The sequence below is a fragment of the Vicia villosa genome, unplaced genomic scaffold, assembly GCF_029867415.1.
Source record: "Vicia villosa cultivar HV-30 ecotype Madison, WI unplaced genomic scaffold, Vvil1.0 ctg.002546F_1_1, whole genome shotgun sequence".
Lineage (NCBI taxonomy): Eukaryota > Viridiplantae > Streptophyta > Magnoliopsida > Fabales > Fabaceae > Vicia > Vicia villosa.
Genome location: NW_026705964.1, coordinates 330873 through 348596, shown reverse-complemented (window position 1 = coordinate 348596; position 17724 = coordinate 330873). Strand labels below are relative to the sequence as shown.

The following is a 17724-nucleotide window of genomic DNA, read 5'->3' as shown; positions in this document are numbered from 1 at the left end:
AACACAAACCAAAGAGTAACTCGAGTTTCCCTTGCTTTAGGGATTTCCTCGAAACACTCAAAATCTCTCTCTCATCTCTTTTCTTAAGGGCACCGTTATTTCCGCTCCATTGCATCCTAGGTCGATCCCTTATGCAAGAGCGCGAACGTTAACTCCGCCCAACTAAAAAACACAAAAACAAACAGAAAATCTTTAGCTGAACTACGGCGCTCTGATTCCTGAAAAGGATACGTAGGCATCAAGTCGCGGGGCTTGAACGAGCACACTTGTAAATAATTCCTTTTTTTCCCCGTATTTCTTTTGCATTCATTCGCATATAGACATAGACATAGTACACACCCTTTAGATAGAAACAAACATAGGTGGATACCATCAAGTACGATGGGCGTGAGGGGTGCTAATACCTTCCCCTTGCGTAACCGACTCCCGTACCTTGATTCTCTGGTCGCAAGACCCTATTCCTTCCTTTGTTAGGTTTTCTGATATTCCTTTCCCTTATGGGATAAATATATTGGTGGCGACTCTGTTCATTTTTCACGAGCGTGCGACAACTGGCGACTCTGCTGGGGATGTTGCTAGACCTATTGCGGGTCCATTCTTAGCGAGTCGATCCTAGCCTGCGTTTGTTTGTTTATTTACTGGGTGTTTACTTGTTTTATGTCTATACCTTGTATATATGTTTGCATGCTTATTCTTTGCCTGCATATCATGTTTACTTCTGTTTGCACATCATGCATATGGATTATATTTCGTGTTCCCTGGGGTCTTCTGTTCTGTTTTGCAGGTGGGGGGTTTGTATGAGGTAAAAGGCCCACTACCCAGGCCAGTGACACATAGGGTTAGCGTAGCTGCTCATGTTGACTCCCGTGGCCCTTGCTACGATCGAGTTCAACATGGGGTACCACAACTAGGCGAGGTTCTTTCATGGAACACTGTGTCTGGCACGCTTGTTGCCTCAAACACTTTGTACCCCATGGGAATTGTAGACCCTAGTGACCATTAGGGACCACTTGTCCGTGTCTAGAATTCATACCCGTGAGATTGGGGTGGGACAGGAAACCTTGGCTCCTACATACCATTGCTTCTTCATATTTGAGGTCGGGCCTTTATTTGGTCCGTTCTCATGGCGCTTGATATCCTGGTATTCAAAAAGGCGTCGAACCTTTGATCCTGTGACATTCGGCCTGTGCAGAGGTTTCACATCAGTTATTCAGAGGATTGTGCGGTGGTTACTAAGATTATATGGACCTTGATCCCATGCTTTTGCATTGCATAACATCATTGCTTTATCCACTTCACTTGTGGGGGATCCTAAAGTCTATTTCCAAAAAAAAAAAAGGGGAACAAAAGGAAAAAGAAAAGAAAAGATATTCTATAAAAAAGAAAGCTTTTGTTTCAAAAAGGATAAAAGAAAGAATGTGTGAAAAGACTTTAGGATTCCTCGGAAATGAAACATTGCCTTCATATCATCATACATTTCATGGTTCCGCATAAGAAGCTAATTGGGGTCCCTTTCAATCCAGATTTCCGCTTCAAATTTGACTTCCCTACATGATAACACGATTTTATATCGTATATTTAGCTTGAAATCCATAGATATTTATAGCATTTTCCATTTATTATGTTAATTTATTATGATATTACGCGAGTATTTGCTTTGTTTCAGGTTTTACACTTCAATTACGACTATTTGCGAAAAGGAAAGAAAATAGAGCTTAAATGACTGATATTTATGCCTAAAAGACGAAAAAGGAGTGCTGAAGCGAAAGAGGGGTGCAATTAGGACCCAAAAGGCCCAAAAGAGATATTCAGCCCACCATGGAACCAAAGGCGCGTGGCCCAAACCTGCCCAGCAAGTGGAGACGCACGTCTCCACGTCCTCTATGCCACGTCAGCAAAGGGAGACGCACGTCTCCATGTTCCTACATCTTCTCCACTTGAGACGCACGTCTCAAGTCAGTCAAGCTGCCTCCTGAAGAAACGGAGACGCACGTCTCCACGCCCAGTCTGCAAAAAGTTCCTCTTTTCACGCAACGTCACAGCAAAACCTCTCCTATAAATAGGACCTGCTATCTCACTTCCAAAGGGTCCGATTTCCTGCCAACGAAGTGCTGCCGAAATTGTACCGCGAACCGCTTTTCTTTATTCTGCTTTCATTCAACCGTTTATTTTCTCACAACGATTTCTACACTGGAAATTGTTGTGAACTTTTCGTAGATCTAGCCTTACGTTAGATTTATCGTTTTATTTCCTTGTTTTTATTTTCTGCCATTTAAATTCCGAAGAACGATCCAGCCAACCTGTGGTGGAAGTTCAGTACTTGAAGATCCAGTTACCATTTATTTAATTCAGGTTTTTATTTACCGCCTTATTTATATTTGTTTGCATGATATATTATATGCCATTTAATATGCTTATTATTATGAACCGAACCGATTTATGCATGTTTAATCGTATTAATATGTCTGGCTAAATTACTAAAGGTGTCGGTATGTAAAGTAAGTTAACCGTAGGGATCCGAAATAAATTGGCTTAATTATGTTTTATTAATTATCACTTATTTTTGGTTTATATGTCTAATTTAATTAGTAAGTCTTAAAACCAATAGAGCGAAAGTTTGAGGGGTTAGGACGGTCAAAGGTTAAAATCAATAGAGCGAAAGTTTGAGATCTTTAACCAGATAGTAGACATAGGACATTAGTTTTAAGGATGGCGAAAGCGTATTAAAACTAATTGGAACTTATTTATTTTCAAAAATTGTTTTTACACTCGAGCGGGATGGCGAAAGCGTACGTTAGGGTTATTAGCTTGCTCCGAGTCAACAGAGCGAAAGTTTGAGATTAGGAGATTTAAATAGATAACAACCTCGTAAAATAGGCATTTTATTAATTACATTGTTTCCAAAAAGCTCTTCTAAAATCTAATGGGATGGCGAAAGCGTACATTAGGATTAGGATAGTAGTCTGAATCAACAGAGCGAAAGTTTGAGACGAGGATTTTTAATCAATGGAATTAGTAAAGATTTTTAATTTAATTATGCAAAAGCCAATGGACCTTCGGATTACCTTTAGTTAAACGAAATACATACTGATACCTGTCTTTTATTATTATTCTTTATTTTCTCACAATCACTTTCCCTTAGGAACAATCGAAATTTTAGTACTCCTAGCTTTACATAGTTACCTTAGATAACGGTAGATCGATTCATAGTCCCTGTGGATTCGATATCTTTTAAAACTACACGACACGACTGTGCACTTGCAGTTATCAGATTTATAGACACGTAAAGTCGCGATCAAGTTTTTGGCGCCATTGCCGGGGACTATTTAAGTCGATATCGTAACTCACTGTTACATCGTAGAGACTAGGACAATTCTTCCCTTTCTTTCTGAACGATTGTATGCCAAATACTCGTTCACAAGGAGGAGATTTAATACAACGAATTAACGAGATCGAACGTTTCATTAACGTCAAACGTCGAGCTCGCAATCTTCCCGAAGTAGCAGAAATTCCGATTAATCAGGAATTGATTTTTACTGATCAAATTAATCAAATCACCCCGAAGTTAGAGATGGCTGCTATTCGTCCTCTTAGAGACTATGCCGCTCCTTCGCGCGCTGAACCGCATTCGAGTATCGCACCACCTGCGATTGAGGCAAACAATTTCGAACTCAAACCTTCGTTGGTCCAAGCTGTTCAACAGAATCAATTCTCTGGAAGCCCTGTAGACGACCCCAATCTCCATTTATCTGTGTTCGTGCAATACGCCGACACTATCAAAGCCAACAACGATAGTTCCGAAGCTATTCGATTACGCCTTTTCCCTTTCTCCTTGAGAGATAGAGCGAGAGCGTGGCTTCAATCCCTGCCTTCCAATTCCATAACTACGTGGGACGAATTGAAAAGAGTATTCTTAGCGAGATACTTTCCGCCTAGCAAAACTGCTATGCTTAGAGGTCAAATCAACAGATTTACCCAGAAAGATAACGAATCACTCTTCGAAGCTTGGGAACGTTACAAGGACATGCTTAGAATATGCCCTCATCATGGACTCGAACCATGGCTGATCATCCATACTTTCTATGGTGGTCTCTTATATAACACTAAAATGACTATAGATGCCGCTGCTGGCGGAGCATTAATGGACAAACCCCATGATGAAGCATACAAACTCATAGAGAACATGGCACAAAACCATTACCAATGGGGTGGAGAATGAGCCGCTCTAGAGAAAGCCCAAACCAAAGGAGGAATGTACGAAATAAGTGGTATAGACCGCGTTAACGCTAAAGTAGACGCTTTAACTCAAAAGATCGAGAACTTAACCATCACTCCTTCAGCCACCGCTGCCGCTGTAACACCTAACTGCGAGATTTGTGGATTGACTGGACATGTAGTTGCTGAATGCCAACTCTTGACTGGAGTCCCATCTGATCAAGTAAATTACGCTCAAGGAAACCCTTATTCTAACACGTACAACCCTGGATGGAAAAACCACCCGAACTTTTCTTATAAGAACAACAATGCGTTGTACGCGCCTGGACAAGCACCTGCTGTACCACCTGGCTACCAAAAAGCGCCTGTAGCTGCTCAAAACACCCCTAGGAAGTCAAATCTAGAAATCATGATGGAGAACTTCATAGCTTCCCAACAACAAACCAATAAGGACTTCTTGAATCAAAACATCCACAATAGCGAGCAACTAAAACAACTATCGAACAAAGTAGATGCTTTAGCTACGCATAACAAAATGTTAGAAACTCAAATCTCACAAGTAGCTCAACAACAAGCACCTACTGCTGCCCCTGCTGGCACGTTTCCTGCTCAACCTCAACCCAATCCTAAAGGACATGCGAACGCGATAACACTACGAAGTGGAACGAATTACGATGGACCCATAGATCCTAGAACTCAAAACGTACCCATGTCACAACAAGAGCCAAAGGAAACCCAAAAGAAAACAACTGACGAACAAACTGCTAAGACTGATGAGAACAATAACGAAGTGGAACCCGAAAAAGAGAAACCTTATGTTCCACCACCACCTTATAAGCCACCAATTCCTTACCCTCAGAGATTAGCTAAATCAAAAACCGAAGCGCAATTTAAAAGATTTGTAGAACTTCTGAAGCAATTAAACATAACCATACCGTTCACAGAAGCCATAACTGAGATGCCTTCGTACGCTAAGTTCTTAAAAGAAATCTTATCAAACAAAAAGAAACTCGAGGATAACGAAACTATAACGCTTACCGCTGAATGTAGCGCTATCATCCAAAATAACACGCCTCCAAAACTGAAAGACCCTGGTAGTTTCTCTATACCCTGCGTAATTGGAAAAACCATCATAGAGAAAGCCTTGTGCGACTTAGGAGCTAGTGTTAGTTTGATGCCTCTTTCGACCTGTAAGAAACTCAATCTAGGTGAGCTTAAAGCAACGAGAATGTCTCTTCAACTAGCTGACCGTTCAGTTAAATACCCTGTAGGAATGTTAGAGAATATCCCTGTTCGTGTAGGTCAATTCTACATCCCAACTGACTTCATCATTATGGATATCCAAGAAGATTCTAACATCCCGATCATATTAGGAAGACCATTTTTAGCAACCGCTGGTGCAATTATAGATGTAAAGCGAGGAAAGCTTACTTTCGAAGTAGGAGAAGAGAAAATAGAATTTATACTTTCCCAATTCCTAAAAGCACCTTCTATAATTGACACATGCTGTTCTGCTGACATAATCGACGAGTGTGTCAAGGAAATAAAATCCGAACCAAATAAGGAAACCGAAATCCTAAGAATTCCTATGCCGCCAATTCTTGAAGATGACAACTGGCGTGAGGAATATCAAGATAACCACCTGAGTGAATGCTTAGCCTTAACTCCCGATCCTATACCTGGACCTAAGAAACCTGCTATAGAGCTGAAGACACTTCCTACCGATCTTAGATACGAATTTCTAGACAAAGAACTAAACCGACCAGTTATAGTGAACGCCAACTTAGGACGAACCGAGACTGAAAAATTACTTAATGTCCTAAGAAAATACCCTACCGCTTTAGGATATAACATATCAGATCTGAAAGGTATAAGCCCTTCTCTGTGTATGCACCGCATTATGCTCGAAGACGATAGTAAAACCTCTAGGGAACATCAAAGGCGAATAAATCCTATTATGAGCGATGTGGTTAAAAAGGAAATCCAAAAACTGCTAGAAGCTGGAATAATATATCCTATATCCGATAGTAAATGGGTTAGCCCTGTTCACGTCGTACCAAAGAAAGGAGGAGTCACTGTAATCACTAATGCAAAAGGAGAATCTGTAGCACAACGTACCCAAACTGGATGGAGAATGTGCATTGACTATAGGAAGCTAAACAAAGTTACTCGAAAAGACCATTTCCCTTTACCTTTCATAGATCAAATGCTCGAACGCTTAGCTAAACACTCGCATTTCTGTTATCTGGATGGATACTCCGGATTTTTCCAAATTCCTATCCACCCTGACGACCAAGAGAAGACCACATTCACCTGTCCTTATGGTACATTCGCTTATAGACGAATGCCTTTTGGACTCTGCAATGCACCCGCGACCTTCCAAAGATGCATGATGGCAATATTTGCCGACTTCCTAGATGGAATAATGGAGGTCTTTATGGACGACTTCTCTGTCTGTGGAGGAAGTTTTGAAACATGTTTAGAAAACCTTGAAATGGTGCTTAAACGATGCGTAAGCGTAAACCTAGTCCTTAATTGGGAAAAATGTCATTTCATGGTTCGACAAGGAATTGTACTTGGACACATCGTATCCGATAGAGGAATCGAAGTTGATAAAGCAAAAATCGAAATTATCGAAAACCTTCAACCTCCCAAAACCGTTAGAGAAATAAGAAGTTTTCTGGGACACGCTGGTTTTTACCGACGCTTCATTAAGGATTTCTCTAAAATAACCAAACCCTTAACTGAACTACTTATGAAAGACGCCGAATTTATTTTCACCGATAAATGCACTGAAGCATTTCAAACGCTTAAACGAGCATTAATCTCTGCGCCAATTATGCAACCTCCCGACTGGAATGAGCCTTTCGAAATAATGTGTGACGCAAGTGATTATGCTGTAGGAGCCGTTCTAGGACAAAGAAAGGATAAGAAACTACATGTCATATATTATGCGAGTAGAACCCTAGACGAAGCTCAGATGAATTATGCCACGACAGAAAAAGAATTATTAGCTGTCGTATTTGCATTAGACAAATTCTGTTCTTACCTGGTAGGAGCCAAAATAATCATATACACTGACCACGCCGCCATTAGGTACCTCCTAACTAAAAAGGACGCCAAACCAAGACTTTTGAAATGGATCTTGTTACTACAAGAGTTCGACCTGGAAATTAAAGATAAAAAAGGCACTGAAAATGTCGTAGCAGATCACCTCTCTCGATTGGAAAATCTGAAACCCGAACAAGTACCAATTGACGATGATTTCCCTTATGAAAGACTCATCGCCCAATTAGAAGCAAATGAATTCGAACCGTACCGTCCAAACTCTGAAACCAACAAATTAGCAGAAATAGCTTTAGCCCGATCTGACGCACCTTGGTATGCAGATTTCGTAAACTACCTAGCTGCTGGTGTGCTTCCTCCTGATCTAAGTTACCAACAGAAGAAGAAATTCTTCCATGACCTAAAACATTACTATTGGGACGACCCACTCCTGTTCAAAAGAGGCCCCGATGGAATCTTTAGACGTTGTGTACCCGAGGAAGAGATAAGAAGCATAATAACACACTGCCATTCTGCACCGTGTGGAGGACACCATAGCACATCTAGAACCTGCGCCAAAATCCTTCAATCTGGACTCTTCTGGCCCAACCTGTGGAAAGACGTTTATTTTGCTGTACTAAGCTGTGATAGATGCCAACGAACTGGAAACATTTCAAGACGCGATGAAATGCCTCAAAAAGGCATTCTAGAAGTAGAAATATTTGACGTCTGGGGAATAGACTTCATGGGACCGTTTCCGTCGTCGTTTGGAAATCAATATATACTCGTAGCCGTCGATTACGTTTCAAAATGGATAGAAGCTATTGCTTCTCCTACAAACGATACACGAGTAGTTATCAAACTTTTCAAAAACGTCATCTTTCCTAGGTTCGGTGTGCCAAGATTGGTAATTAGCGATGGTGGTTCCCATTTCATTTCAAGAATACTTGAGAAACTCCTTCGAAAATATGGAGTGAATCATCGAATAGCCACACCATACCATCCACAAACAAGCGGACAAGTAGAAGTATCTAACCGCGAAATAAAACAAATATTGGAGAAAACTGTTGCTATATATCTAGGAAAGATTGGTCAACCAAGCTAAATGAAGCTTTATGGGCTTATAGAACAGCTTTCAAAACTCCAATAGGAACTACCCCATTCAAACTCGTTTATGGAAAATCATGCCACCTACCGGTAGAGTTAGAACATAAAGCCTATTGGGCCATTAAGAACTTAAACCTAAACTACACTGCCGCTGGTGAGAAACGACTTCTAGACATAAACGAATTAGAAGAACTTAGACAAGACGCTTACGAAAACGCCAAAATCTATAAAGAGCGAACGAAAAAATGGCACGACAAGCGTATATCTAGGAAAAATTTTAGCATAGGCAATAAAGTACTTTTATTTAATTCTAGACTAAAATTATTTCCTGGTAAGTTACGATCTAGATGGTCTGGCCCTTTCGAAATAACTAACATATTTCCAAGTGGAGCGATAGAAATCAAAGGAGAAACCGTCAAACCTTTTGTCGTAAATGGGCAACGTCTTAAGTACTACCATCATCTCGAATACGATGAAAACATCGAAGTTTTTAAACTTGACGAACTGCCCGCTCTTTCGAAAAAATAGCTTTCTATTTTAAAATCGTCGAGCTTACGACATTAAACAAAGCGCTTGGTGGGAGACAACCCACATTTATTTATTCTTTTTATTTTTATTTTATTTTATTTTTAAAATTTTAACCTTTAATTTTCATTTAATTATTCTATTTTTAATTATTCTAAATTTTAATTTTCTTATTTTTTTCATACATCTTATAATAATTATTATAATTATAGCTGCTATCTTAATTCGAGAAAATACTTCCTTTTTATAATTATAATTATTATTATAACTTGTTTTATTTAATTTTATTTTTAAAAAATGAACACTAGCCTAGTTCTAACTTAATCTTAATATTTTCAGCTTCTAGGTTTTTCATTTAACTACTAACTACGATGCAAGAAGTTGATAATATGGAAGTTGTGTTCCGTGGTAGAGGACAAGAAGCAAGATTTAACAAGCTGGCTAAAAGACACATGGATTTGACTTGCTATCCTCACCAACCAACTATGGTGAAACTTGGTATCGAAGAAAGCGTCCTGCACCTGCTTAACCAAATTGGTTGGACTGGTTCTCACTTGTTCCGCAAGTTTAGCACTTACCGGAAGCTCACTCTGGAATTCTTGAGCTCCCTGACCTATCTTCCAAACTGTGGACAAGGGCTGAGAAAAGGAGTTATTCTCTTTAGACTCTTTGGTATGGAGTTTAATTTCTGCATCCGAGATTTTGCTGAAATGTTAGAACTACCTCATGGATCAGATGCATACACCAAAGTAGCTGAAGACAATCTTGCTTACTGGGAGTTGGAAAAATACTGGGGCAAGATCACTGGAAACGACAACCCTGAAGAGAATGAATTTCAATCTGAGAACATCCACAATCCTGCTTTCCGCTACTTTCACAAGATCCTTGCTCACTATATTTTTGGAAAGCCTGAGAATGTCACTGAAGTTACTAGAGAAGAGTTATTCATCATGTTCTGCTCCTCTCAGAATCGCCCGGTCAATGCCATCGCATTCATGCTAACAAACTTCGAGCGCATCACGCAAGACGAAGTTTCACCCATTAGGATCGGCGGATTTGTCACTATGATTGCTAATGCCATAGGAATGAGAGTGCCTTTGCTTAGATTGACACCTTATGGTACCCATACCTCTATGGACATCAATTTCTGCTTTAATCGAGGTATCATCGGTAACCTTGGACCTAATCGGTTTGAATTGCTCATTGATAACAAAGTTTGGTATCAGTTCACCTTACCGAATCCTAGGACGAGTGTGCACAACCCTGCCAACTGGCTTTACTATGGTCAGATTCCTGAGAGAGAGCCATCACCTGAAACTCCTCAAGCTTATGAACATTTTGATGAGGAAATGCCTGCATCTGAATCTGAACCTGAAACACCTCCTGGTTACTATGAACCTAATCCTGAAGATGAACCCATTCCTGATTATGAACCTCTTCCTGTTGATGAACCTATATCTGAGTATGAGCCTGAAACTCGTTCTGAAGATTCCGTTGATGATTACACTGTTGATATGACTGATGTCGAGCTCGAGCAACAACAACCCGCTACATCTACCGCATCGGTGAATCAAAGAATGCCTAATCTGAATACGCACGAGCAAGCCATCACTGCGCTACAACAAGATGTCCAACATGTGCACAACGAGCTACACACTTTGCAAATGCAGTTCTTCGATTTTATCGACACCGTAAATGCTCAGTTCGACGAAGTTTTCAAACACATTTAGTCTAATGAGCACAACAATAGACGTGGCTAGATGTTACCGTATTAGACTATTAGATTTTATTTCTAGTTTTAGTAATTTCTATTCCTAGTTTAGATTTTCATTTTTCTGCACTTTTACTTTCTGCTTCTGTTAACACTCAGTACTGGTTTAATATTAAATGCAAAATTCTTTTGATTACTGCTACTGTGTTATATTACACTGCTATTGACTGCTATATATACTTGCCTGGTTATCATTTTTTGCTGTTAATAGTATTAAAATTCGACACTGTTCTGAACTGATGGACAATTTATGGTATCTGTCAGCACTGTCTGGTCACTTGCATGCGTGACCCACTTGCCTGCAACAGGAGACGCCCGTCTCCATCTGTGTGGGACCAGCTGACAAGAATCAGGGGACAGGAGACGCACGTCTCCATGCTCTGCCCCAGCAGACTGACTGCCTGAGACGCACGTCTCCCAAGGCCAGCAGTCTGCATTTGACCACGCAGACCATTTTTCTTTCCCTCTTGAATTTTGAATTTGAATTTCAAAATTCACTCTTCCTCATTCTTCCCCTATTTATTCCATTTAAACTCCATAAACCTCATTCATCCTCCATCATTCACCTCTTAAACTCCATTCATTTCCCACTTCTCTATTCTATTCAAACTTCAAACACCACCATTAATCCATTTTAATTCTCCATTAACCACACCATTTTCAAACCTCACTATAAAACCACACCACCACCACTCTTCTTCTTCACAACCTTCATACCATTCTCTATTTTTCTACACTACATTTCTATTTTTCATTTCCATACTCACCATGCCTCCACGTTCATTCATCCGTAGTGAGCGTCCCGAGCGACCACCTCCCGACCTTTCAAACATTATCTTCCGAGATGATGACAATGATGCTCAACGAACAAAATATGTCGCCTTCTACGAACGTTCGGTTGTTCCCACAAAATTTGTGAACACCGAGTGTCTAGAAACTCTGGGTCTCATTGATGGTGTTACCCGTTTGCTCACTAAATCTAGCCTCCACCATCTTTGTACCGAACCCGTACCTACTTATGAGCCGCTCGTCTTAGAATTTTTGAGTTCTTTCAACTACGACACTCCCTCTAATCAACCACTCTCAACCGGTAGCATCCAATTTCGGATGTTCAACCGTGAATATGCTCTAGATCAAGATGTCGTAGCTTCATATTTGCATTTTAATCATGCACCAATTGCTCACCGCTCAATCTTTCAAGAACTCAATGGTCGATCTTGGGAGGATCTCGCTTTTGAATTTTGGTTCCATCTCACTGGAGAAAATCCTACCGGTTGGAGAGCTCTCCATGCTTCTCACATTCAAAACCCCGCTATACGTTATTTTCAACGTGTCTTGGGGCATACTATTTTTGCGAGATCTAACAACCACAAGGTAAACCAAAATGAATTATTTTTCCTTTACTGTGTGCTTAACAATATCCGTTTCAATGCCGCACCGTTTATGTTCCAACACATCCAAGGTTTAGTCAACGCCCCCGCTACAAATCCATTCTTGCTTGGCGGCATTATTACTTCCTTGGCCTGTGCTTTAGGTCTTGGTGACGAGCTCCTCTCACTCTCACATCTCATGAAGCCCGCTCAGTCACTAGATCTAACCTACTGCCGTGACTCCCACTTGGTTTCACCCCGCCATGATGGCCGATACACTTTGGTCGTCAACAAAGTTCCTATTCCTTATGTCATCCTTCCATGCCCTGAAAGAATCAACATCCGTTATGTTCAACGTTGGAGGCTTATTGAAGACAACCCTCAAGATGACCAACAAGAACATCCTAATGAACCTATGGATGCAAATGAAGAAGAACTCAACCAAGGGCAAGCTGATGTCAACCAACCTCCTCCAAACAACCCTCCGCCTATCACTCTTGAAACCATGTATGCTGCTATTCAACGCCAAGATCAACTCGTTCAAGCTATGCAGACAAACCAAACTGAAACAATTAGGCTCATCCGAGAGATGCAACAGGAGCACCGTGACTATGCTATTAGGAACGAAAGTCAATACACTGAAATTGCTACATATTTGCATGATCTTGACATTCGTGTGAATGACTCTCCTCCTGATAGACGTCGCCGTGTTCGTACAAGAGGCGCGAGCAGTTCTCGAAACCGCAACAACGAGGAGTAGTTCTTATGCACTGAGGACATTGCATCATCTAAGTCTGGGGGAGTCGTATTATTTCTATTTCCTTTAGTTTTATTTTTCCCTTCAGTTATTTCCCTTCCTTGTAATGTTTTTCTAATTCAATAAAGAATATTTATGGAATTTAAGTCTTATATGTATAATTCCGTAGTTATTTCAATTTCTTCCATTTTCTAGAGCCATAACAAAAATTTTTGCTCCTAAACGATAAACGCAAACCCCACACGTTCGAGAAATACAAAGCTACTCAAACACTCAACGCATTGAAACTGAATATAGTCAATATCCTTATTGTCCCAACACTCTAAAACCCCCAAGTATGCGTAACCGATTTGAATACCCGTTATACCAAAACCATCGACTTTAAGTTTTGAAATAACCCTTAGTAGTTTATTCTAGCAGTCGGCACCGTCTTAGATACAAACTACGCAGAGAGTCGATGAATATAAGTGTATGATCCTCATAATAATAATTATGTGCTTAACCATAAGAAGAAATGTGCCTACTAAGTAAGGTGATCCTCACAAGATCATTTAACCTAACGGTCGCAAATCTCAAATACAAAGAATTTAAAAACTCATTGTCGATTGGTTCAGAAGTCGTCTGGTACTGAACTTGGTAGGAAGGACTATTGTCCGATTCCCCACAATCTACAAGTGAGTGCCAAGGAGTATACCACATATTGTGCCAGAACTCCATGAGAAGGATCATAGTCACTAACCGACTACTCTGCTATGTGCGTGTCAAGATAATGGGCTTAATGTGATTGCGCGCGAAAGAAAAGGGTGAAACATGATGACGAGTCAAAAAGGTCGAGCTATAATGGCATGATTCGGATTGGTATGTATACTGGGAGTTATTTAGTGTTGTTACTATAAGTTTATTGCTAGAATCATTATCATTATTTTCAAATAAGAACACTATGTAGCTGAGTATGACCAACGACGTGGTGGAAGTGTGTTTCATTTATCTTTATCTTATTATTTTGCTTGAGGACAAGCAAAGGTTCAAGTCTGGGGGAATTTGATAACACGATTTTATATCGTATATTTAGCTTGAAATCCATAGATATTTATAGCATTTTCCATTTATTATGTTAATTTATTATGATATTACGCGAGTATTTGCTTTGTTTCAGGTTTTACACTTCAATTACGACTATTTGCGAAAAGGAAAGAAAATAGAGCTTAAATGACTGATATTTATGCCTAAAAGACGAAAAAGGAGTGCTGAAGCGAAAGAGGGGTGCAATTAGGACCCAAAAGGCCCAAAAGAGATATTCAGCCCACCATGGAACCAAAGGCGCGTGGCCCAAACCTGCCCAGCAAGTGGAGACGCACGTCTCCACGTCCTCTATGCCACGTCAGCAAAGGGAGACGCACGTCTCCATGTTCCTACATCTTCTCCACTTGAGACGCACGTCTCAAGTCAGTCAAGCTGCCTCCTGAAGAAACGGAGACGCACGTCTCCACGCCCAGTCTGCAAAAAGTTCCTCTTTTCACGCAACGTCACAGCAAAACCTCTCCTATAAATAGGACCTGCTATCTCACTTCCAAAGGGTCCGATTTCCTGCCAACGAAGTGCTGCCGAAATTGTACCGCGAACCGCTTTTCTTTATTCTGCTTTCATTCAACCGTTTATTTTCTCACAACGATTTCTACACTGGAAATTGTTGTGAACTTTTCGTAGATCTAGCCTTACGTTAGATTTATCGTTTTATTTCCTTGTTTTTATTTTCTGCCATTTAAATTCCGAAGAACGATCCAGCCAACCTGTGGTGGAAGTTCAGTACTTGAAGATCCAGTTACCATTTATTTAATTCAGGTTTTTATTTACCGCCTTATTTATATTTGTTTGCATGATATATTATATGCCATTTAATATGCTTATTATTATGAACCGAACCGATTTATGCATGTTTAATCGTATTAATATGTCTGGCTAAATTACTAAAGGTGTCGGTATGTAAAGTAAGTTAACCGTAGGGATCCGAAATAAATTGGCTTAATTATGTTTTATTAATTATCACTTATTTTTGGTTTATATGTCTAATTTAATTAGTAAGTCTTAAAACCAATAGAGCGAAAGTTTGAGGGGTTAGGACGGTCAAAGGTTAAAATCAATAGAGCGAAAGTTTGAGATCTTTAACCAGATAGTAGACATAGGACATTAGTTTTAAGGATGGCGAAAGCGTATTAAAACTAATTGGAACTTATTTATTTTCAAAAATTGTTTTTACACTCGAGCGGGATGGCGAAAGCGTACGTTAGGGTTATTAGCTTGCTCCGAGTCAACAGAGCGAAAGTTTGAGATTAGGAGATTTAAATAGATAACAACCTCGTAAAATAGGCATTTTATTAATTACATTGTTTCCAAAAAGCTCTTCTAAAATCTAATGGGATGGCGAAAGCGTACATTAGGATTAGGATAGTAGTCTGAATCAACAGAGCGAAAGTTTGAGACGAGGATTTTTAATCAATGGAATTAGTAAAGATTTTTAATTTAATTATGCAAAAGCCAATGGACCTTCGGATTACCTTTAGTTAAACGAAATACATACTGATACCTGTCTTTTATTATTATTCTTTATTTTCTCACAATCACTTTCCCTTAGGAACAATCGAAATTTTAGTACTCCTAGCTTTACATAGTAACCTTAGATAACGGTAGATCGATTCATAGTCCCTGTGGATTCGATATCTTTTAAAACTACACGACACGACTGTGCACTTGCAGTTATCAGATTTATAGACACGTAAAGTCGCGATCACTACATCTGTAGCATACGAGGATTAATCATAAGAGAATCATGGACCGTCTTGAGCAGAATCAGGTTGAGCTTCGTAAGGACTTGGATACTATGGGGGAAAGGATGACCCAACTCTTTGAGACTCTCCATGTTGTTGTTCAAGGGCAAGAAGAGCTAAGACAGAGTGTTGCTAAATTGGCTAATAGTACTCCGACTACTGTTGCTAATGGAGGATCAAAACCTGTGCCCGTGGAAGTTCCAAATAAGGAGGATTCACATCATGAGAACGATTCTGAACTCGAAGCTTTCAAGTTCCCAATTGAGGAAAATGAGAGGAAATTTCATCTCTTGGAAGAAAGATTGAAGGCTTTAGAAGGTCGAAGCTCCTCAGGATTAAATGCTATTGATTTGTGCCTAGTGCCTGATATCAAGATTCCTGCTAAGTTCAAGGTTCCCAGTTTTGAGAAATACAAGGGTACCACTTGTCCGATGAGTCACATCAAGGCATTTTGCAACAAGATGGCTCCGTATGCAGAAAATGATAAGCTTCTAATGCACTTCTTTCAGGATAGCCTAAGTGGGGCAGTCGTAATCACCCCCAACGAATCAAAGATAATGCGAGGTCACACGACTTGTTCACAAATTACAAAAAAAAAAATGGCGAAAAAATAATGAAAATAAAAAAGGATGAAAAGAAAAATGGCAAAAGAAGCATAAAAAAAGACGATGAAATTGCCAAGCAAGAACAAAGTCGTGTGACAATGAATCAGAAGAATAAAAGGTGAGCGACCGCCATGTCCAAAGAACCTTATTGATTCCTCAACCATTTCAAATTCCTTGTGAGGGATGAACACTCGTGTCGAGTTAACTGAACATAGGAATGGAGAACATCACGAAGGGGGTGGGTACAAATAATTTTGAGCCTAAAAAACCTTTGTTTTCTAAAAACCGTCAACCCGGCCAAATTACAACCCTTAAAAGTCCTAATTGAAGTAGGGTTTATTTTGAAAGCACACTCCGATGAGATAGCGTTTAACTGACTCCCAATGAAGCGAGACTCATATCCATGTTGGTATCGTACGTTTGCTTTATCTTCCATATGCAAAAAATCGAGGTTGTGTCAACTAGTGATTCAGTCACAAAAGGTCGCAACCACATTTCATAAAAAGTTTTACAACTTCAAGACTAACATAGGCTTTGCATTAGAAATATCGTTCTTAGAATTAACATTCTTTTGCATGCAAAATATGTGCTTAACATCAAGGAAATTTTCAAGGATGAGAATCAGTGAGCAACTTGATCATATCAAAATATAAGAGACTTGAGAACTCCGAGGAGTAAAAGCTAATCATTTCAAATGTTGACCATCAAGGGGCAGATTCTCTAAAAACTCCGTTGGGCATGAACAGTTAATGCTTTCTTTGATTACCTTGAGGGGAAGAGTTTAAAGACTCCGTCGAGCGTGGTGAAGTTGTTTCCACGTTTGTTTGACTTCAAAACAAAGAAAGCTTGAGGATTCTAGTCAGATGTACCTAATCAGGGGCAATTAAGTCGAGGTTTGACCTCTCAAATTCAGCATATATGGGGAAATCATGTCGATAAATCTCTTCAAGCTTTGATCAATCTGGGGCAACCATGTCAAGGAATCTCTCTCAAAATCAACCAATCTGGGGCAGTTACGTCGAGATTTGACATTATTTCTCCTAGGAGTCGTTCCACTTCCCTAATCAAGGCTCCTTATCTGGATCTCTCATCCCCAACATGGTGAATCGAGGGAATCTCCTCAAGCTGAAAATCCTCCGAGCAGTGACACATGGTGAGAGGTCAGAAGTCATTCTACACTCTACAAGCCAACAACCAGAAGGGGCATCTTACAAGTCAAGGTCCAACATTTATTGGCACCTCCACATGGTCCTTAACATTAAGGGGATTCTCCCTGGTGTCTACCTCACTAATGCCTTTATTTGGCACTCTACATATAGCGTTCACTGCATATAACATTGCATCCTCAAAAGCGTAGCATATCCGTTAAAGCGGATCATTACGCCACAGAAAAATTCAAACATGCATATAAAGCATAAGCCAGATAGTACAAATCAGCACCCAATCAAGACGACGACACTTCCCCACATAAAAAGTTGTCCTTACAAACTCCGATTGATATCTG

At 40.0% G+C, this 17724-nt stretch overlaps 1 non-coding gene across 1 annotated transcript; it reads right to left on the bottom strand.

The window, feature by feature from the left end:
• Window positions 1–3946: 3946 nt before the first annotated feature.
• LOC131639167 (small nucleolar RNA R71) lies at window positions 3947–4053 on the bottom strand. Its single transcript, XR_009294895.1, has one exon. It is a non-coding gene; the product is annotated as a small nucleolar RNA R71 (small nucleolar RNA).
• Between the last annotated feature and the right edge of the window lie 13671 nt (window positions 4054–17724).